The sequence below is a fragment of the Serinus canaria genome, chromosome 6 (genome assembly GCF_022539315.1).
Source record: "Serinus canaria isolate serCan28SL12 chromosome 6, serCan2020, whole genome shotgun sequence".
NCBI lineage: Eukaryota > Metazoa > Chordata > Aves > Passeriformes > Fringillidae > Serinus > Serinus canaria.
Genome location: NC_066320.1, coordinates 8,362,447 through 8,385,417, shown reverse-complemented (window position 1 = coordinate 8,385,417; position 22,971 = coordinate 8,362,447).

Sequence of the window (22,971 nt, the reverse complement as noted above, 5' to 3'; positions counted from 1 at the left end):
AATGCTTACTGTATCTGCATGACAAAACTAAGGTTTTGTCTTTTTCATTTACATTACAAGAAGTGGGATTGCATTATGGAAATGAAAAGTGTCTCTGGAAGACTTAGTGCCTTTCAGTGACCAACAGGTGAAACCTTTAAGTTTCATGTAGCTTCCTCTGTGTTACTGCTGCAGTGAGCCTTGCATTACAGAATTAAGCCTCTCATCCTGCTTTCTCTGATATGAAGGGTAATCTTCCTCTCTTTTTAAAATTTTTTATTTTAGATTTTAACCTTTAAAGCTGTCTGTCACTGCCATTCTAAGGAGATGGAGAACACACAGGGACAAGAAGCCAGAGCTGCTACCTCAAGGCATCTCTATAGCTCTAAAGAATGGCAAAATATCAGGAATGTAAAAAAGAAATTACAGCAGTGGTCAGTTGTATTTGCTATAGGGCATTCTGGCAATGCTAGTACCTAAATGTAGTCAGACTAAAATGGTAGTTTGGTTAAAAAGCACTTCCTAAACCTTTTGTGAACTTGAAGCAGATTATGCATTTTCATAATTTCAAGGTTTTTGCATTTTTTTTCTCCTTGTGTAATTACATTCAAAAAGGTGTTGCACTTTGTGCAGCTCAACATGAAGAAAATACTTGGTGGTATGCAAGAAACAGCTTGTTGATCAAAGATGGGAGTTCATGTCCTGCATTCATGGTGGCACTGGAGCTCTAAACCTGAGTTTGGTAATGCTGATAACTGGTCTTTGTTGTTGCTGGCCTGCAGGGAAACTGTTTGTAATCTGGAGTCTTGCCTTGCCTTGAGAAGTTGTGGGTGGTTGTGTTGAGTCAGTAGAAGTGGCACATCTAAAGGATGCTGTAAGAGGAAGGCTTGGAGCAGGATATGTGTATCATATTTTGGTTCTGAAATGTGTTTTCTCAGAAGAATAAATGAATAAGCTGGAGAAAATGTACTTTAAAATGATGCATTCTTTTGGGCTTGCAGGGGAGAAAAGCTTATAGTCTGTAACTTGTGACAGACTTAGAATGTAGAAAGTTGTGGGTTTTTTGTTTTTGTTTTTGTTTTTGGTTTTGTTTTTGGTTTTGTTTTTTTTCCTTCCAGAAATAGCATTGCTAAATTGCCCAGGGGTGTAGTTTACCTCTGTATAAAACCTGTGCATGGAGTGTAAGTTAACTGTAAAATTCATACACTGTGAACTGCAGCAGAGGAGCCCAGGAAACTACTGTACAAGGCCCTGGAGAAAAATATGTATCTTCCATACACACAACACTTTACCTGGCAAAATTCAACTTAAACTCAGTCACGAGAGGATCGAGGGACAGGCAGAAAAAGGTGTTAGCCTGGGTTCCTCAGTTCACTTTCTAGGACAATTAGGGGAATTAATAAGGTAAAATTGCTCTGTCTGAGGTTGAAGAAAAAATAGAAGGAGTTTGTCTGAGTGCAGAAGAGCACAGCAAGAGTTGGAAAGGCTCTGCTGGCTCCAGTGCCCCTGAGAAGTCCCTTAAGGCAAATTGAAGGCTCTGATCTGTTTGCCATTTAAATCTGTACCTAGCTACTTTGTTGGTGAGGTGAACCAGGCTTAGAAAATACAAATAAATATATAGATTTAAAAAGTTCTGTCATATCTCCATCTTTTCAGGGCTACTTTGAATGTATAATTTGAAAATATTTTGTCAGATTATCACATTAACTGGGAAATAGTCATATATCCTAGGGCCTTTGGCAAATGCACTTTGAAGCTGAGAATTTTAAGAGGCATTTTCAAGATTTAGTGTGTTCTTACAATGTTAATAAGTAGCTTGAGAACTGAAGAAAAATTTATTATAGTGTTGAGAAGATGGAAGCTATCTGAGGAAGCTGGGCTACAGCTCAGATAGACATGCATGAGGGAAAATGAAATTGCTCCTCAAAAAAGGTCAGCAATTAAAAAAAAATTTCTGTTGATATTACATATATGAAAAAAAAAGATTGGTTTTTTTTTTTTTTAGCTTTTGCTCAGAAAGTTTTCTACCAAGTATTACAAAATCATTTTCCTTATGAAACCATACAGAGAGACAAATGAAGATGTACTTTGATCTTGGTCTCATAAATTCCAGTTTTACAAAGTTCTGTGAGTTTCTTCATGAGAGGTTGTTAATATGAAGTATGCCTGTGAACTTTCCAAAAGATTACTAATTACTTTGTATTTGTATTTGCAAATAATGGTTCATTTGGGAAAAGTGTAGCCATCAAAGTAGTAGAGTGTTCACACTGCTTTAGAAAATTGTGCCTACAATTCAGTCATCTGAAATAATACTGAGAATGAAGTTAATGGTGGGAAATATATGCTGACAGGGCTGGCCTCAAGGCATTCTTTTTCCTTCCTAAATGCTGATAAAATTCATTGAAATGTTCTGAAGTATATTGATAGTTGGCTCAAGATGGCTTAGAAAAGTATTATGCTATTCTCCTCATAATTATAGTCTCTTTTTGATGAGATTTTGCAGGAAACTAATTTTATCTCTTTTTCTATAGAAAACTTTATATAGAAAGTAAACTTGTTGAGACTATTAGTTATCTTGATACAGGGAAAGGTCAACTGATTTTCTGGATGCTGATCCTGGATTAAGTTTTAAATTGTGGAATTTTAACTCTAACTCTGGTTTCTGGTGTATGAAAATAGGTGAGGAGAAATGGGAGTCACAATAATTTTTCCGAGCTCTGATCTGTTCAACACAGTTAGGAAGACAGAACTTTGTGACCTCTGTGTGTGTCCTTGAGATTGGAGTTCCTCTTCCCAGTGCTCACAAAGGGTTATCAGATACTTCATGCCTGCTCCTGACGCAAGAGGGGCCCGAAAAGGGACCTTCCTCCTGCAAGACAGCTTAAGGTGCTTGGTAGTCTTTGGCTTCATTCCTTATTTTCTTTCCCTGCATTCTTACTGCTGTCATCCTATGATCACTGAAGTACCAGAGGAAGTGATGAGATATTTGGTAAATTAGCCTGGTGCACCTCTTGCTTAATTCTGTTATCACTCTGCAGCACTTGTTTAAATCAGAAGTGGGTTAAACAAGATGTGGAGTTGTGAAGAAATTTTTCTCCTTGGTGAGGTAAGTGGGGATCAGCTGCTTACTTCATTTTCACTCTCTGTGCTCTGCTGGATGTGATCAATTTCTCAGAGTTTTCTGAACTGTTTGGCATAGAACAATTGATATTGTTGGGGGTCAGTACAACAGCCCGGATTTCATCTGCTCTGCTCTTGAGTTGTGTTGTGGTTCTGGCCTTTGGCCTCTTACTATAGACTTTGGCCTGGCTGCAGGCCAGTTGTTTTCAAGCTTTTTCCATTTCTGTACCTCTGGAAAAGTGTCTGAGTGCATTGATCATTTAAGTCTACTGAAACTTGGTGATGTTGTTGGTTTTCAGGTTGGTTTTTTTTTTTTTTTAATTGCCTAGTTTCACAGATCGAAATCTGTTGTAGAAGATTTAGAAAATAGTCCTTGATGTTCTCGGGACCCATGTGTTACTGACTTGTTTATTATATTTTCCTGGGATTGCAGAGAATTGCAATCACTGATCCCAGTGGTCTTTCCAGCTTTGTCCCCCTGGCATGGAATGTAAATACAGAATTGTAGAAGGATTTAGGTTGGAAAAGACCTTTAAGAATATTGAGTCCAACCATAAAATGACAGTCTGCTCAATGTCACTAACTTCATGCTTATATTGATTTTCCTTAAAATAAATAATAAGCTGTTAAATATTTTTTGTGGTATTGAGGATTTCCCTTATCATTAGTTGACTACAAAGACTAGAAAGATTGACTGGTGTTCTTGAACGATAAGCCTTTATCTAGGAGTTGACAAGCAGAGGAGCAACCCCCTTGAGTTTGCCAGTCTTGTTTTCTGTAGGGAGATACAATGTAAAGGAGGAGAACCCTGTCTTTGGAGGTGTAAGCCTGAGAAATATAAAATGAAGATAAGAATTCAGGATGTCTGACAACCCTAAGCTCAGATATTGGCCTGTTTGCCAGGCGTGACTGTTCCACTGTCATAATGCAGACTAGAATTCTTTAATAGCTGCACTTCAGTGCTTGTAAACTAGTGAGCGATTATTTCATCTTCTGTTTATATCATTCATCAAAGCAGTCTGGGCTGACAAGGCCTGGAAAACTCTCAAGGATTTGCTTCTGTTAATGCAGTGTACTACAATGGGACCTTTCTTGTACAACAATGTTGCTGAGTACTTTTAATACCACAGTCTCTATTGTCACTGACTCACTAAATCATAGGAGCTGCATGTTCCTCCCCATCTGCCTCATTTGAACTGATTTCGGCAAATTCCCTCTGTATCTTGCATGTGAACATTTGAAGTTGATTTTATTTGTTGCCCTTGATAGCAAACAGTAATTTGCTGCTTTTGTAAAAACTCAGACCATTTGCTTAAAATAGGAAATAGAGAGAATTAGCTCTGAGAATATTTTAATATTCTTAATATTAAAATATTAATATTCTTAATATTTTAATATTTTTAATATCTCAGCCATATTAGAGCTTAGGTTTTAGACCACACATAACCTCATGGCAACTCTTTGTGTCTAAGTAGTGCAAATCACTGTTATTTTTACAAGCAGGCTCAGAATTTGTGCCACAAAAGGGCTTTCCAGGCCCATGTGTGTTTAGACCTGATCTGTGACTGAGGCAGTGTGAGTACAGTGAGCATGAACCATGTCCTGGGATTAATTCTACCATGTCTGTAGCAGAGCTTGACTCAGTCTTGGGAATCTCGTTTGGGATGCATTTCTTCTTTCCAGGTTAGCTTGGCTCTTCAAGGCCTCTGTGAGTGTGTGTCTTATACAAGAGAGCAACTCAACTGAAAGTCACTTGAAGTCATTTGCAGGTATTTTTGAAAAGTTACACCCCTTAACTCGGACTCAAGTTATCATCTCAGAGGTGACAGTGTGCCCAGCTGTGCTGGCTGAAGACAACCATGGCTCAGTCACTGGACTAACTGCTTCCAGCTGAGTCATGAGCCTCAGCAGGCTTGACTGACCTGTAAAGACTTGAAGTGGTTCATTTGAAGAGAAAGAACTGCAGTCTGATATGTGCTGTTCAATATAGGCTCAAAATAAAGACTGTAGTGGGGGAAGTTATTTGTTGAAAATTGCTCAGTCAGCTCTACAAGAAATAGGCAATAAATTCGCTTGACTGTCTTCATTAAACCCCAAAACATCTGTTGCAACACTTTTTATGGTAACTGAAGTAGGTATTATGTCTGACTGTAAAAGTTATAGATAACATAGCTTTAAAAATTTATTGCCTGTTTTACTAGTCATTGACAAATTCTAAAGGAGGCTTTACAGGGTGTGATCTGTGGAGTTCAGATATTTGGGGTTGATACTATCTAGGTCTTTCAAGGAGAGTCTGATTGAAGATTTGATGTCAGATGATCTTCCAAGCTCGTAGCCAACTATTGCTAAGAAATAGAGAAGAACTAGTGAAGTATGGACAATGGGAGAGGGAAAACTGAAAAGTCCCTACAGGGGACTGGGGTCTCCCAGGCCCTAGTGTCAGCCAGGCAGGTGAGACTTAGTATCCCATCTTAAAAATATCTTTAAACTGTAACAAGAGAAAGGCTCTACTTACCCAAATTGCCACACTACATTTAATAATTTACTGTATCTTGAGGAAGTGAATCTGGAAACAAATACCTCAGGAGATAGGACAGAGCTAGAGCTGCTGTTACTGGATAGTGCAAATCATACAGAAGAGTTCTGAGCCTACTGTTTTTAATTCCCAAAAAATGTTACATGTAGCACAGAACATATTCCATAGTGGATTAGAGATCCATCATTAGTTTTTGAGCACTTTAAGAGGCAAAATGTAAAAAAAGTTCATTGAAAAGGCATTTAAGCAACTTTGCTCCTTTATCATAATTCTGAGAAAAATGTAAAACAGAAAATGCAAATAAAATTAATCCCCCTGTTTAGAAATAATGTATTCAATGAGGTTTGTGAAAGAGAGGTTGGAAAACTCCTTTATTTCATCTTTGGTGTTTTGAAAGCTGAATAGAGTGAAGCTTTTCTGTTACAGACTTCTTATTAAAAAATTATTCCTGCTTCAGAATGTATACTTTTTGATGACAATGATGTTTTCTGTTACCTCTGCTTATTCTCCTAAGCAAAATCCAAGGAAGTCCTTGTTGTCAGTACTGATTCTTCTTGTGGTAAGGGATATTTTTGGGCTGAAAACTAGGTAGCTAATCAGTCTTGGTCAGTGTCAGTAGACACACAGAACCACTGCCTTCTGTAATTTCTTTTGTTTCATATAATGAGAATATTTTGGAGAAACCCCTAAATTGCCAGGGAACTGTTTATTCTTTTAGTGTACTTGGATATCTGACAACAAAGCCTTATTGTAATTTAGAAGACTTTGAAGCAAATTGAATGACTTTGACCTGAGAGCTTTGGTGGGCTTTGCTGTCCCTGTCGTTGATGGTTGCTGGTGCCAGTGCTCACTGTGGCACACCTAGAGCTGTCCCAGTGCTGCTGATCTGGCTTCTGTGCAGGCACCCTGTCAGGGAGAAGGAAAGGGAGGCAGTAGAGGAGTGGTGTGGCTGGATCTGCTGCCTGTGCAGCTGGCAGGGGCTGCTGAGCCTTGCACACAGACAACCATGGGCGATACCTGCTCTGACTCTGGGCCAGTTGCAGAAGGAACCTCACAACCTCACAAACTGTCCTTGGGACTCCTTGGTCTAATGAGAGAGCAGGATATGTTGGATTGCTCATGACTGATCATCTGCTCTCTCTGTCAGAACTTGTTACTGAAGTCTGTATATGTGGGCAAAATTCCCTTTTAACTTCAGTGAGAAAGCTGCAAACTGAGACAAGCAAGTCCCAAAATCTGGAATTTGAACCAATTAGCTGGCCTGTACTTTTCCCACTTTTCGTGTGTGTATATATATGTTTGTGTCTGTATATATACACATATGTAAATATATATATATATATTTGTCTAAAAGAGCTGCTCACCATTAGGAAGGTTATGTACATATTTCATATAAGATATGCCTTGTTTTATGGCAAACCCAGTCATTATAGGAGTGAAATCCTTGCAGTTAGGCTGACTGCAGTCCCCCCAGGACCTTGAACAGTACTTTCCTGAGCACTCTGCTATCTCCCTTGTAGGCCCAGCCTCTGCCAGGCTGGTTTTTGATGAGGTGACCCAGCCATTAGCTGCTGAGGCACAAGGTCCCTGCAGCTCTTGCTGCACTTAACCTTGTGTTTGTATTGCACTGGAACTCTTCAGTCAGGTACCTACATGTCCATCTCAGTGTCCCCATTTCCCGCAGAAGACTGAACCCTTCACTTAATATCTCCTTTCACTCTACCCAAGCTTTAACACTGCTTGAATCCCAGTAAGAAGTTCTGTGATGCCTGACAATGTCTGTCTGGTAACTTGCTGTAAACTTGCTGTAAAGCTCCTGTTGATTTGGTGCAACAGAAAGAAGGCATATTTCCATTGGAAGTACTTTTGATCTTTCCATTTATTCTGCAGCCAAATGCTTCAGAAATAGCTCTGGTGGTTGGGTTTACCTCTGCAAACCTTAGTTTTTCGATACTGAACAGTTTCTGTTCAGAAATTACTAATTAGCTGGAGGCTCAGGATAAAACAAGGAGGTGTCAAATATGCTAAGAATCTCTAGGGAGGTTGCTGTGTACCTGCCCTGTGTGTTTGATTAGGGAACACTTCTAAATCATAGGAGAGAGAGAAGCTGTCATTCTTGCCTCTAATGGGAGGCCTCAGAGATGGAGCTGTTAACCGCTCTGGAGACAGCACTGTGGATTTCCCTTTTGAAAGTGTCTAGAGAGATAATTTTCTTTCCCCAGATCCCTGGTGACATGAAGGACTCAAAAGCATGTGTCTGACTTACAGCCCTCAAAGTCTTCTTATCCAGAGGAAATATTCCCTGGAGTCTCCATAAAGATACTTGAAAAGAAAAGGAGATCACTGCTTGCACAGGGCCATAAGATCTCATAAAAAGGGAAAACTTTGCAAAGTAGAGGATTTTTCTTTTTTTCATATACCCCCTAATGACTGAAATCAGTAAAAAACCCCCAACTATAGCCTGTCACACAGCAATGGAGAGGACTTGGGTTAGACAAAGTTTTTAGCTTTATATAAACCTTCTTTGTGTTTTATATAATAGCTGTGTGTCACTGTGAAGGACTCAAAAATGGCTTTCATCAAAAGGGATTTACATGAACACTGAAAGACAAGGTGATACTAGTACTGACTTGTTTCACATGTAGTCCTTGTCATTTTAGCAATGTCAAAATTTCTTATAGCCTAGATGCTTCAAAAAGTCAGATAGGTACATGTAAATGGTTCTTCAGAGTGTTTATAAATTTTGGGCTTGTAAATCGGAGATTAAAAGTCTCAGTCTTTATCTGAAATAAAAAATTATCACTTTCCAGTACATCTGTATTCTTTTAAACAGAAATATTTTAGCCATTCTAGACCATGTTATTGCCTGTCACTGTACAGATTTCGATATGGTTGCTCTCTAATAATTTAATCTTTCTGCTCTACCTACTTGTAACAAGCATTGTGAGAATTAATTAACAAGTCTTAATTAGAATATTCAGCACACTCTTAAGCATTATATTCCAAGAGATCTTGCCTTGAAGTGCTCTTCTTTTCCCCATATGTATTAGAATGAAAGGTCAGGAAACAGAGTTGCAGTGTGTGATACCAGGGATATGTGTTCAGATGGTGGGGTGAGGGTTGGCTGCCACACCACTTGAAAGTCTCTGAAATTGCTGTTTTTATTGCCTTTTGATGGTTTTGCACTGAAAGTTTTCTGAACATTGCTGTTCCCTTCTCTACTGGTGTCAGACTTCGAAGCTGAAAGAGAAGTTAATAGCATGATTTGTGAGAAAACTGGCAAGGTCCTGTCAAATCTGCAACCACCTGATTGCACAGTAGTACCTGTTTAGAGAATATTTTCATCTTTGTCTGTGGTTTTCTGCAGAGCAACCACTAATACATAATTAGTTGGTTAATCACAAAAAATAGAAGGACATCAGTTCATATGGATTACTTTTATTTAAAATAACTCTTGGCTTTTGTAGTAATCATCCTTGGTATTACCATTATTTTTTTCTGGCTTTTCTTCAGTTACCAGGGTTCAGCTACAGGCCCTTCTTTGGTAAACTTATAAAATGACCTAGGTGGCAGGCTCTTGCATGGAAGGAATTGCTATGATATTGATAAAAGGCTGTTATTTTGTTTGTCTTGAGAGGGCCAATATCCTGTAATTTGATGAAAACTCCCTGGCCAAGTCCATCAGGCCTTTAAATTCTATTTGGTGACCTTTCCCAGTCCTTGCTCTTGTCCCTTTGGTTTACATTTGTCCTCAGAGTGCTATGCCAAAGTAGGGTTTGGCCTTGGTATCTGTCTGTAATTTTCTAAAGGAGAATAAATGACTGCACCACTTCTGTTTACCTTTTAGACTGATCTTCATTTGCTACAAATCTTTGATAGCTGCCAGAATGCATTTCCAGCTTCCTCAATGGTTGAGTTTATCTCCCATCAGATCTCATTATGTTCTGCAGCTTTACTGCCCTAGGAAGGAAGTATATGTATTTCTTCATTATGTTATTGTTTTTTGCTCCTTTACAAATATAATCTCTTCTATTTTTGTCCATTTCTGAACGTGTGGGTAACAGCAGTTTCCCAGAACCCTTAGAACCCTTGCTTTGTATTCTGCCAATCATTGCACCACAAACAAATTCCCTTTTTGGCAGTACTGATGTCTCTTTCTCCCCCTCGTAGTCTTGTCATCACACATTCCTGCATCATGAAGTGCTTTCTTTAGGCTCATCTCTTTCCCTCCATACCACCCCAGGCTTTACTGATGTTTTTTTCTCATCTATCATTTTCTTTTTTTCTTGTCTGTCTTTACCTTTGGTCCTCCAATCTCTTCTGTTTCTCCTACCAGGACAGCCACAGTCATCAGATGTGTATGATGCAGGATGTCTGTTGCCTTAGTACTTTCAGAAAGCTTATGTGAAAAGGAAAAGTACAGAAACCCTCACATTTCTTAGTAATGAGGGGAGTCAATGTGCAAGGGATCCTTGCACCAAAAGAAGATCCTTGTTCCTCATTCAGAAGTAATCCAAGGACTTCACCAAGAGGAAGACACTTTCCCCACACCTTTGTATTTCTTTTGTGCCCATTTTCCTCTCAGACTGGATGCACATAAATATGCTTATGTGACAAGTCAAAGAAGGTGCCATATAAACTTCTTGGACCACCTAGATCTCAAAGTCACTGCATGTGCATCTTTATTACAGCAATCATGCTTTCAGATTTTATATACCTGCTATCCACATTCTCTCTCTATCTAGGCCATATTTCCTATTTAAAGTGAAAGAAATGATGCATCTCGTCTTTAAGATATATTTTTTTCCCATCTCTGCATTAGCACAGCTGTAGCTCTAAAGGCTACACTTCAAATGAGTGCTGAATTCTTACACTGTTTGCAGCAACAAGCACTACAGTGATCAAAACACTTCCATCATGGGCTGTAGCTTGGCTCTTGCCTCCCACTGGGCATCCCTTTCATTTCCACTGTTCATCTTTAAACAGTATGTCTTGTCTGCAGACACAATGGAGAGACAAGCTCTTCAGAAATGTATGCAAGAATAATCATCCTTTCTGCAGACTATTCACAGTGGTGAGTACTTTGGGATCTCTCCTTCTGTAGCAAAATAGTGGCATTTCAAATGAACTTTATTTTAGGGAAGTAAGGTAATGCAGTGTCAAGGCAGTGAAGGAAGTATTTAATATTAACTTGGCTATGTGAATTTCATAGGTAAACATTGAAATGCTCAATTTTTCTCCTGGATCAAGGTGACAAGACTCTACAATATTGAATCAGAAAGAATGATGAGTATTAGTTTTTACCCTGGGTCTACAGTGGTGAGTAGCAAACCAGCAGAGTGTCAGTCTCCAGTTTGCTCATGAGCAGGGTAGAGAAAGATAGACTTTTGGGTCTTCCTGGTGTGAGGTTCCCTCTCAGCAAGGGTGAGGGTCTCATGCACATTTTCAGTGCATTCATCAATAAGTGAAACAAACTTCTGTTACAGGGAAAGGAAGAAAACATTAGTTTACTTTTTGTTTGCTACCTTTCTCTGTGATTCTATTATTAAGTAGGATGAGTTTCCTTATGTGAGAAGCCAAAGTAGGCACAAATGCTCTGTTCTTAATTATATACATGGTAGTTGCTTGTTGATGAATTAACTCAGCAGTTTGGACATTCAGGGTTGGCTATGGTTCAACTTACCTAACCCAAATGCTTTGGTTCTCTGCATGTGTGTGTTAAGCGTCAAGCTTCACGCATGCCAGTCCCTTCAAGACAGCTATTTTCGAGTCTCTGTTAGTAAAAATGCATATTTGTAGGCACTGTGCATCTGCAGACTAATGTTTTTGCTTAGTTGAGGCTCTGGAGTGAGTTTGTCGGCATTAAATGAGGGTTGTTTGCAAGGTCTGAAAAATAACAACTCCAGATCCATGCAGCAATTGTCATGTAGCCGCATTATGTGAAATTTATTCCGTGTCTTCCAGTTCTCTGAAGATTTGTGTTGTTTCTGCAGGGAACAGCTTATTGAATCCAGTAGCTTTAAAAGATCTATGGGAAATTAAAGTTACTGGGAAAGTATTTTCTCCATCTTCCTCTGGTTTGATTACCCCTAGTTTTCTGTCTATGATGGAAAAATGTGTACCACATTGCCATTATTTTAAAATAACTCCTGCTGCTAAGCAGTACAAGTTTGATGTGACACAGTCAGTGTTGGGAGCATTATGATCTGTATCATACTGTCCCTGAGCATGCTTCTTTGTATGTCTGTCTTGTTTGGGTTCATTTTATAAACTTTTAGTGTCTTCTGTTTCTAGTTTTTGTATTAAAAAAAAAAATAATTCTTATGCCTTTTTATAAAGACGGAGACAGGGATATAATGAAAGTTTGTTTTCAAATACTTTCACTAGGCATTGATCTCTATACTTTTTTACTAATTTAATTGAAATTTAGGATTTTAAAAACTATATTTTAAACGATCTTCATGACAGTAGTTGTAAGAAGGAAAATCGAGGCTAGTCTATTGAGTACCTGTACCTCCTTTAGGTTTCCATCAGAGGGTCAAGATTTGGGTTTTGAAGACCAAAACACAGTGACAGCTTCAGGCATTATAACTTTGGAAAATATGTGCCTTACATGTGCTTTCACTGTTTTTGTTTTGTAGGGTATGTAGAAGATCCAAAGTCTTGAACTTATCTACTAAATTTAATTTTCTTCCATTGTTATAATTAGAAATATGGAAATGCATACAAATTTCACATAATGTACACGGATATCAAAAACCATCTTGTGCTATTGATGTGAACTCTTAGATACTGGCAGATTTTGTACTTGCCAAAAGCTGAGGTTTTGGGGTGGGAGGAGAAAATGAACAAATTTAGAATGAAATGCAAGAAATTTTTCACAGAAAGAAATGGAATTAAAAATGTATTGCTACACTTCTGACAGCATCTTCACATAAAATATTTTGACTTTTTGCTTTTGGAAACAACGTAGTTCAGGGATCAACCCTAACAGTTGACTATGTAAAACTGTTGTTGGGAAGTTTTTATACCTCTGCCAACTTTCCCATATCTCCAGCTATAACCAACCATTCTATCCTAGTTTTTGGCTTGAAGAACTCTCCAAACTAAAAGGAAATGTTGTTGAAAAAATAAAAATGTCAAATATAATTTGACATTTGCATTAAATATTTAGTATTTTAGGAAAAAATGCTTTAAAGAAACATTCCTTTTTTCCTCAGTATTTTGTTCCTGTAGTGCATTTTAATTTTTTTTAATGTTTTGCTAAGCCGGGCTCCAGCTATAATTCTAGGAGCTGTAACTGGTAAATAATCACAGGTAAATGAAATATCTCTGCATATTTCTGTACATGCAGACAGGCTGGCATTGTGATATTCCCTTCAGGGAGGGAATACGTTGTGAGAAATCGGGTCTGCAAATTATCTGTCTTAAAAATGCTTTATTTCTGGCAAAGCTACAAAGGGGGTGTCTGTGTTGATGCATGCCCATGGTGTCATTAACCATGTTCCTTAATAACTATTAATTAGCTTCACTGGAGCTCTGGTAGTCCAGATTAATTACAGTGGGAGGGCCAAGGAGAACTAAGAAGCTCCTTTATTTCACTGCTGCTGAGAGTTGAGTGCACTTAGGGAGTGGAGGCTGCCTTTGGTCATTCTGTAACTCTTTGAGTGATGTTGGTTTCCTTGGATCTTCTAACCTGTCACACCTGAAATATTGCCTATTAACAGCATTCAAATCATGACTGGGAAGAAGGGCACACTCCTCTTCCTTTGCATGCCAGTAAGCAGCTGCCAGGGCTGCACACAGATACAGTGCAGATACTGTTATGAGATTTGTCTTCATCTCTGTATTTTCTAACCCAGTACCCTTTGTTGCAAACCTTGTAAACGAAATGAGGGCAGAAAAGCAATGATGGGGAATGCCCCAGTGGGCACAAACAGTATTGTAACAGGACAAGTGAGAAGAAACTCTTCACAAAGTTTGTTTTCCCATGAATCATTCAGGGCTCCCATAACACATCAATGCTCTCAAGGATGACTGTTTTAGAATATTCTGGGGTGGAATCTTCTTTATCAGTTTTAAGAACTAGAAACTTGTGAGGTTTTTTATAGTTCTTCAGTAACTATCACTGTTGACCCAACTCAAAGAAATACACCAGATGGATTAGCCATAATTACTGTTCATATTCAGCTTTGCTTGGGAAATTTCAGTATTTTCTCAACCTTTTTGTTTCCAGTTGTTATCAAACAGTTTCTCCATAAGGAATCAGCCATGTTGAAAAATTAAGTAATACATTAAAGTTACTGCTGAAGAGCAGTTGTTTTTCTCACATTTTGGAGTATTTCATTATTTTATCCCTTTCTGAATAGGTATTTCTGGTATCTTTGTTCTCCAAATTTCTCATAGTAGTAGTAATAGTAGAGAAGGTTTGCCTGTTGTTTTTCAGTCACTGATGTCTCCAGTAGAAATGGTGTGAGTGGCTTGAAGAGGATATTGCAGGTGAAATACCAGGAGACAAGAACTTGGCTGTGTCCCCTTAGTTCTTACTGTATTTTCCAAACACATTTTTTTCATACTTATATTGCAGTTGGACTTGTGATAAAATACAATTTTCTTTTGTCAAATAAAATACAATTTTTCTTTTGCTTCTTGTCCCTGTGAAGCTCTTACATCCTTACTCTGAAGAAGCATTTCCATGACTGCTGGCTCTTCCTCAGACATTGTTGATACACTGATGTATTTTAAACGGACATTTACTGTTTAAATACAAACAGTAATTACTGCTTGTTTTCTTAATTCTGGTTCTGTTTTTCTCTGATTTGTCAAGAACACAAGGGTCATAGCTTGTTTTATTAATTTTGCAATGTTAGAGTTCTTGTACTATTTTTAATCCTAGATTCCACCTCAACATCACTTTATTGGAAATGTATTCTAAAGCCTGATGGTCTGTGTTGCATATAGGTTTTGGGTTTTGGTTTGGTGGTTTGTTATTTTTTTAAAGGGAAGGGATAGAGCAGAACTATTTGATATGGTTGTCTTGTAATTTATACTGTAATAGTGGAACTCAGTTACTAATGTAAGCCTAAAGCTGGCAGGTACATTGGTTTAGATAAACAAAGCTGTTACCATTTAATCTTGGGCTGCTGTAGGTAGGAAGGAAACAATGTCTCATTCAGCTTGCATTCTAATTAGGAGGGAGGATAGTAGGACCTGGAGAGATTTCTGCAATTCTCACTTTATAATGTAAGACTTAGGCTTCAACATTCATTTGTATGTGACTCTTCCTGGACTTCAGTGATGCAGAATGGAACAGTCTTTGATATTTTGCTTTTATAATAATAAACAAATTTCTCTTGTTCTTGCTCTTATTTTAAATTTTAATGTATTTTTTTTCTTGAGACCTGAAAGAGCAGCACATTAATTCTTTTAATATCAATCTAAATATGTAATAAATGCAGGATTGGTCCAGTCTTCCAGCTGGATTTTATAAACCAGTAAGGTCTTTGTTGTCACTGCATCTTCTGTGCGTGGACCTGAACCCAACTTAAATTGTCTTGCTTCTGAATAGTTACTGTTAGTGATTTAAAAGTCAGCATTGAAAACAGCATTTTTTGTGAAAAAAATATAAAGGTATCTGTTTAATCAATACAGTCAGAGTGCATATCCTTGTGTGAAGTTAAATATAGCAAAATTAAAACTTGGACTTCAATTTTCCATTATTTACAAGGAATAGATATCTCAGTGTCTTAGTAGGAGATTGTCTTTACGTTGTAGATTCAGAGCCATTCCACTGTACCTTTTAGCTCAGATAGGATAAGACCTATTTTGTTCTCATTAGATTTATAATCCCAGAATTACTTTCAGCACAGATTGCTTAATGGAACAAAATTATGCCAACATCACATAATAGTTGATTTTTACAAAATTGAAGATGTGAATATGACCAAACTTGAATATATATCACTCAGAGCCTTTTAAATTATCTATTAACTCTTGGCTTCAGTAATATAAAATGGATATTAAAATGCAGTTTAGTGATTAATCCTTGAGCTTTTCCATGTTCTTATACAAGGTTTTTTAGTAAAGTTGCAGTCCTAATTCTTTGTACAAAAACATTGTACATCTGTTGCTCAGAGTAGGCATGATATTGAAATATCAAACAGATAAATTTCTCCAGCCTTCTGATAGACATTTAAATGTTTTTGTTCATAAAGTGTAGCTATTATTTACCATCTTGTTTTATAAAGTTCCTTAATGCAATGTAATTTCATTAAATACTGATAGAAAATTGGTAACTGAAAAGGGGAACTCCGTCTTGGATGACATTTCCAACTACAATCATATTTTAGAGGACAGTTTTCTACATTCAGGTTTATGGGTTTGAGCCTATGGCTCTGTTATTATTTTTACTGTGGCAGATCAGTGTCAAAAAGAGAAAGAGGCAAAGGTAAAAATTCTCTTCTACCATGGCAATACAATTTCATGGTGGCCTTGTCTTGTTCTGTGTGTTATTCTGTGCTACTATTATGAAGTCAGGTTAGTATGCTAATATGGAAGAAATATGGATTTTGCTCCAATAGCACATACTGTCTCTAGGATGTCATTTAATCCCAACTGTTCCCAGTCTGTAATTCAGTTGTAGCCATGACTGGTGCAGAAAAAGCTACTTGGCATACCGTGGTCTTACTGGGCATCAAAAATATACAACCAGTTGAAAGAACAGCTTGCAGATGTATTGCTGTAAGAAAACAGAATTGCTTCATGACAGAAAAAAAGCAGAAAAAAAGTATATGTCTATTTGGGTTGTGCTTCAGCATGGTGCATGAAACCGTGTTACTTTGTCACTTGGAGGCTGATTCTCAGTGAGTGAACAGATGAAATTCAATATGTGCTGGCTTTTAACCAAATTTTAAAATATGATAGGAGGTTGTAATTTTAACATTTCATTATACTTAATGTTGGAGGAAAACTGAATCTTTGAAGTCTTGCTGGTTCACTGATGAGTGTTGTGTAGCTGCTGTTAATTTGAACATGAGGTGTGCCAATGAAGTCTACAGAGGTCTTAAAACATCTAATCTGGTCCTCAAAGCCATGTTTAACTTAACACTTAACACTGGAGGGGAGGTAATGGGTTTTATTTATAGTGATGGACTTGATATAGATTTTCTTATCCTAGCATATGAGCTTTTTATCTGATCTAGGGTACTACTGCAGGATACAGTATGAATTTTGTGATGAGATTCATGAATAACCTGCTATTTACTATTAGATTTAGGGTTGTTTATATGTTATAAAACGACTGACAGGACACGTGGGTCTAGTGATTTTGTAAATGTGTGCAAGCCCATGGGTGTAATTTCACAAACGGGGACCATTTGTGCTGTGTTCAAACTTTACATGTTCTTGTTAAACTTAAATGGTATTCAAAGTGGGGTTTTTTTCACCAAAATTATATGGGTGTAGAGATTTATAAAATGGGAAAAAGTATTCTGGGATCTTTCTCATTTTGCATTCTTTGTGTGAAATATTTGACATCTTCCTTGAATTATTTTCATTGGTTAAAACTTCTGTCACAACCTGAAGGAAGCAGCCAGATAAGGAGTGAGAGTTAAAGTTGCTGGCACTGTTCAGATTCTTGGAGGTCTGTGGTATTACTCTATTTAAACTTGTCACAGGCCAAACTGTTTTGTCTGGCATTGTTTAGATATGTCCAGATTCCTCTGCAGAATGCAATATCTGAAGAATATTTAACCTTTGTTCTTTCATACTGCTCATAGGAATTAGCCTCCTGGAAGATCTTACATGAATGTAATGAAAGGCTTTATGACTGTAGTTCTACTGTGATTATTTTATAAAAGAAGAATTATAAGCCTCTAAGTTCTGCTGAATTCCCTTGTTAACAGCCCCCATATAGTAGAAAGCTTATTATTTCCTAAGGGAAAAACTAATATAAATGATATTGTAATGTGCCATTAACAAGAAGGTGACAGTTTTACTTGCACTATTAGTTTCAGGTTACTAATCATGGAGAGCAAAATATTTCATGTGCAGTTGACTATAATTAACCCCTTATGCCTTTCCCCAGTAGTCATGTCATTTAACAAAGGTTCATTTGCAGCAGCTCAGTAACACAGCATGTGCTCCTACACATGCAAAGACCACTTCAGCGACTCCCTTCTGCTAAAGGCTGCTCATACTGCAGGGCAACTTGCAGGATTAATTAGTCCCTCTCTGAGTTTCTTACTGCTGTTGCAAATTTTAAACGCTACACAGTAGGCAATTCTGCATTCCCAGAGTCTGTTACTACCTTGCTCTTTTAATTCTATTTTTATGTAATTGCTAGTTGCTTGGTTTGATCACTATAACATGGGCACACATAGGACACTAAATGCTGTTTTTCAGGAAAGAAGAGAATGCAGGTAAAATTAGATGAAACTGAGCATTGATCATGTTGCAGTTGGTATAGAGTTTGTGCCCTGCTTATATTTTACATCCGTAGCACTTGGCTGTATCAACACACTGTGTGCTGCTGTTGTCTAAGGTTGAGAAGAAGGAAATCCCCCTTAGTCCTTTACTCAACTGGAGCACTTATGCTGCTGCTGGGCTACACATAGGTAACCCTGCAAGGTGGTTCTGGCTACACCAAGGTGTAAAAGAGCCTGTGGTTGGGTGCTTTGCTGAGTTCCACGAGGCTGAGTTTTTTGATGATGTAGAACTAAGATCCAGGCAGGATCTAACATGTCATTCACGTTCCTCGTAGCTAGAAGAGCCTGAATTCTAGAATTGTAACTATTCTAGAGAAAGGGAGAAGAAAGATGCATGACTCAGCCCCCTGCAGCTCATGTTGCTGGAAGTGAAATTGCTTGAATAATCTTTTGACTGCAGATCAGTTGCTCAGCTCAAGTGATGCCTACCTGTCTGGTGTCTGTTTAGTATTATCAAGTGTGTTTTAAGTGTATTGTCACGTGCAGTGGTAAAGTACTTCCCTGAATGCTCCATTTGTACGTTTTTCTTGCATGTGAGGTACCATCCTGCAGGTTAGATATGTAAATAGTTTATAATTTATGATTGGTATTTGCTGTTAACTTGTACATCCATATTTGCTGGATTGGATCTGTAGTAGAGATTGATTAATGAAACAGTAGACTTCAAGAGTGACACAGAAACTATAATGATGTTTTGAGAAATGTATATCTATTTTTTCCGGTGTTGGAAACTTGCATGTCCACTGGAAAGTTTAACTATTACTGCATGGTTGAATTAAAAGAAGTAAGTGAATACTTAAAATTACTTCTATTAAATATTTTTTAGATTAGTTCTGTTTAAGAAACTGTATGCAGCATGGGAAGTAGTTTCATCTACATGTGTTTTTTCCTATTGATTTTTATATTAGTTTAGAGAAAACTGTGGTCAATTTTTAAATTACAGGAAATTGCCAAAATAAACAACTATTCACAAATTGGAGGATAACAGTGAGTTGGTCAAGTATATCTGTGCACTGGAACTGTATTCTCTTGTTAGCTGTTCAGATTCTCCTGGTCAACAGGGTTTAGACAAAAAATCTAAAACTGTGTTGTGGCTGGTTTGTCTAGACCAAATGAGATACTAACCCTCCCTTCTGCAGCTGCAGTAGTATGATAAACGTGTGTGGGATTTGCCAAGACTTGCAATCTTTGTTCAGTCTAAAAGATTAAATCTTGTGTGGGGAATGAAGTACTTTATTTAAGGAGCAATTACTTCAGCTTCTTCCATCTACTTTAGTCAAAAGGAATAATTGATTCCTTTTCTCTTGGTGTGAATCTTGCTATTCAGAATGACATTTTCAAAATTTTCATAATGCAAATTCTGTATTTCTTCATCGTTAAGCTGAAAAAATAACTGCACCTCAGCTGTGTGAGAAAGGTCACAAAGAGCTTGATCACAGATTTCTTTTTGTCTCTCTTCCCCAGTCATTTTACAAACCCACACCCTGCCCAACAGAGCACTGAGTAAGGCAGCAGCAGATGCCCCTGCTGCTGTGAGAGGAATTCAGGCTTTTGGTCATCTCCACCCTGGAGGGTGATTCCATCCCATAAACACTGAAGACTTGTAAGCACCATGCACCAATGACTTACTCAGAACTTGTAGGTCTTCTTGCCTGTGCAGTATTTATTCATGAGAATAGATTTGCCTTTTAAGAAACAATTGCTAATGCTGTGTGACCTCTGAATTGGAGTAAACATTTAAAAGTGCATTAAGAATTAGGGCAAAACCAACTTGTGAAATAGAGGTTCTTTCTGCATGTATTGAAATAGCGGTTGATGTTGTAAGAAGATAGTGATGTGGGATGGATGTTCCTTGTTTTGCTGGTGATGTGACCTTATGCATTACATAGCTGTATTTTTATTGTGTTCATGCCCCTGTTTTACTTTAAGAAATATGATGGTCACTTTTCTCAAGTTCTATGAAAAAAAATTAGGCAGATGCTCTTAGAATAAATTTTAAAGATAGATATTATGAAATTAAAATTAAAATTTATATCTTGTAAGTTTGTGCTGGAAAGGAGTGATTAAAATATAATTTTCTCTTGATGGTCACATTAAATATAGAAGAGTTTGTAACAAAACAAAACCAAATTACTGTTAAATTCAAATTAACATTTCTGCACAGTTTCAATGACAAAAGGGCTTTTATAAAAGTTATTGCAGATCTATTTACCTTCAGAAAGGTATGCAGTGGGCATCAAAACATCAGTAGAAAGCCATAAATTCTACTGCGTGGTCAAAACTACTGACTTTGCTGCAGTGTCTTGAGCATTTTGAAGAAAACAGGCTTTTCTTGCAAAATAAAGGATCCCTGTCTTATTGGGAGATGTTCTTCTAAATTTACCTGGAAATTTACAATGCTAATTTCTGGCTGCCTTCTGTTGACGCAGCAGGTTAACCCTGTCCATGGGCAAACTTCAATGGGAATTAAGATCTTTCATTAAGATCTGAAAGATTATAGTGGGGAAATGCTCTGTTTATCATAAATGAAATAGAATACAATGGAATTTTGCAAGATAAGATTTAGGGTATAATTTATTCAGATGATGAAAGCATGAAACTGAAGGATTAGTTTGGTCACCATCCAAGATCCTCAGTACGTTGGAAGAATCCAAGAAGTCTGGTATGTTCATGAAACATGTAACAGGATTTTTGTACTCTTTGGCTAACGAGTGTGACAGGTGCAGTATGTTCTAATTGCTCAGAATTACACTGTTTGAGTTTCTCTTTCTTGTTTTATTACTATCAGATGCCAAGCCTCTAAATATGTTCACACTTCTAGTGACAATAAAACATGAAATTGTTGGTTTGTTTTTTACGTGTATCCAGGCGTGCGAATGTGAATATGTAGTATGTGCATCATATTAGCTTTGACTGCAGGACAACTTCAGTCTTCTTACTGAGAATTGGCTGCATTGTGCAATGTAATAGCATTACATATGTGCAAAACATTTATTTTTGTTGACTTCATGTTTACTGAGGAAGTTTAAAACATTAATTCCTTTCCCTTTCTTTTCCAACTTTTTTCTTTTTTCTGAATAATCTAAAATTAAATCACTGCAGGGCTTATTTTAAGTTTTACAGCTACTGAAACATTATTAAGTACATTTAAGTAACTGATCCAGCTTTAATTTCTGCTAAGCTAATAGTTTTTCATTAATGCATTTTCTTCTGAACAGAGGGGTATCTGGACTACAAAAGAATTATCAAGGAGTGTTACGAAAAGTGGGAAGGGCTGCCTGTAACAGCATTAGAAGGAAAAGCAGACAGTATTTTACTGACATTTGATTGTTCGGTTACAATAATAGCTTTCATGTCTGCAGCAGTATAGTGCTAAGTCTTGTAGAACATATGCATTGAAAGTGGTTTTATGAGAGATGAAATAAACTCTCAGAATCCGTACTCTGTAAGGCTGGATTCCATTAAATGAAATGTGCAGTTTATTCAAGACTAACAACTTTCTTTATACTTTGGAGAGGCTGAAAACAAGAAAAGAAATCGGGTAAGATTGCCAGTGTTCACTGACATGAAGGTTGAGTGAGTCCCTCCAAATGAACTCAAAGTTCTTTGGAACAGCATGTTGTTAATGATCAAAATTATGTAAGATTAGGTCTGCAAAAAATTGGCTTTATGTAATAAAAAGGTGTCAAGCCACTTAGCTGGAGCTAAGAGAATTAAATTAATGAAAGGCAGTGAAATCAGGTCTCCAGTGAGTACGGCATCCACTGATCAATAGAGCCCGTAAGCAAGTGCTAGGGAGGGATCTGTTTGGAATGCTGATGGCGAGCAGCCCACTGCAAACAACCACCACCAGCTGGGGAGCTGCTCCTGTGTCCTCATGTGCCCCGTGCAGCCCGGGGCCACCGAGCCAAGAGGGCTGGCTGAGCCTCTCCTGCCTGCTGCTGCACTATGTGCAGGGAATGGCACAGAGGTGGTGATGAGAAGTGGGTTGTTGGCTCCGAGTTTGTGAGTTCTGTAAGGCCCTTTTCCAAGTGGGGAATGCCTCTCTCTAAATGAGACATGGAGAATATTATCTCTATGGTCTCAGCCAGATGTAAGGGGCAATTGCCTTGAGTGGTCAGCAATTGCTGCTGGCCCAAGGAACCAAGGCTTTTACCAGGACTTCTGTAGTTTCACATTTAATTTGCAAAACCTTTCAGGTACAATTTACTTTAAAAAAAAAAAAAGAAAAAAAAAGACTTTCTGAAGCCTTACAGCCTGTGTGCCGTTGGGGAAAGTTGAATTTTGCAGCTTGAGATTTTCTTCTATTTTCAGACAGTGAAGTAGAATCTGGTCATTAAACTGCTTATGCAAAATGCTGCTGCAACTGAGCAGTCCCTTGCAGTGACAATTGTGAAAGGATTTCCCAGTTTGTGAAGAGAATCAGAGCTCTTGAAAGGGTCATGGAGTAAACTAAGGCAGTGATAATTTAGGAAGTTCATGCCTTAAAAAAACTATCATAGCCATGTGTCTTGCACCAAGTTTGTCAGCCATATTACAAAAGTCTAAAATTAGACAGCAATGTTAATAGCGAAAGTTATAGACAGCAAGAGTTAGATAGTTTTTTACTGTCTATGTAAAAAAAAAAAAAAGCCTTAGAGGCTTCAGTATCATCACAAAGCTTTAATGACAAATAGCTGCTCAATTATATTTATTGTAAGTAAATTAAGAAATAAGATGACAATGGAAGAGATTATACACCTGAAAGTTCCAGCAGAGATAAGCAGAAGGAAGATTTTATATTTGTGGAGATTTTTGGTGTTGGAGTAACTGGCAGGTTATTTTTCATTTTTGCTCAAGGTAGGTTGGGAG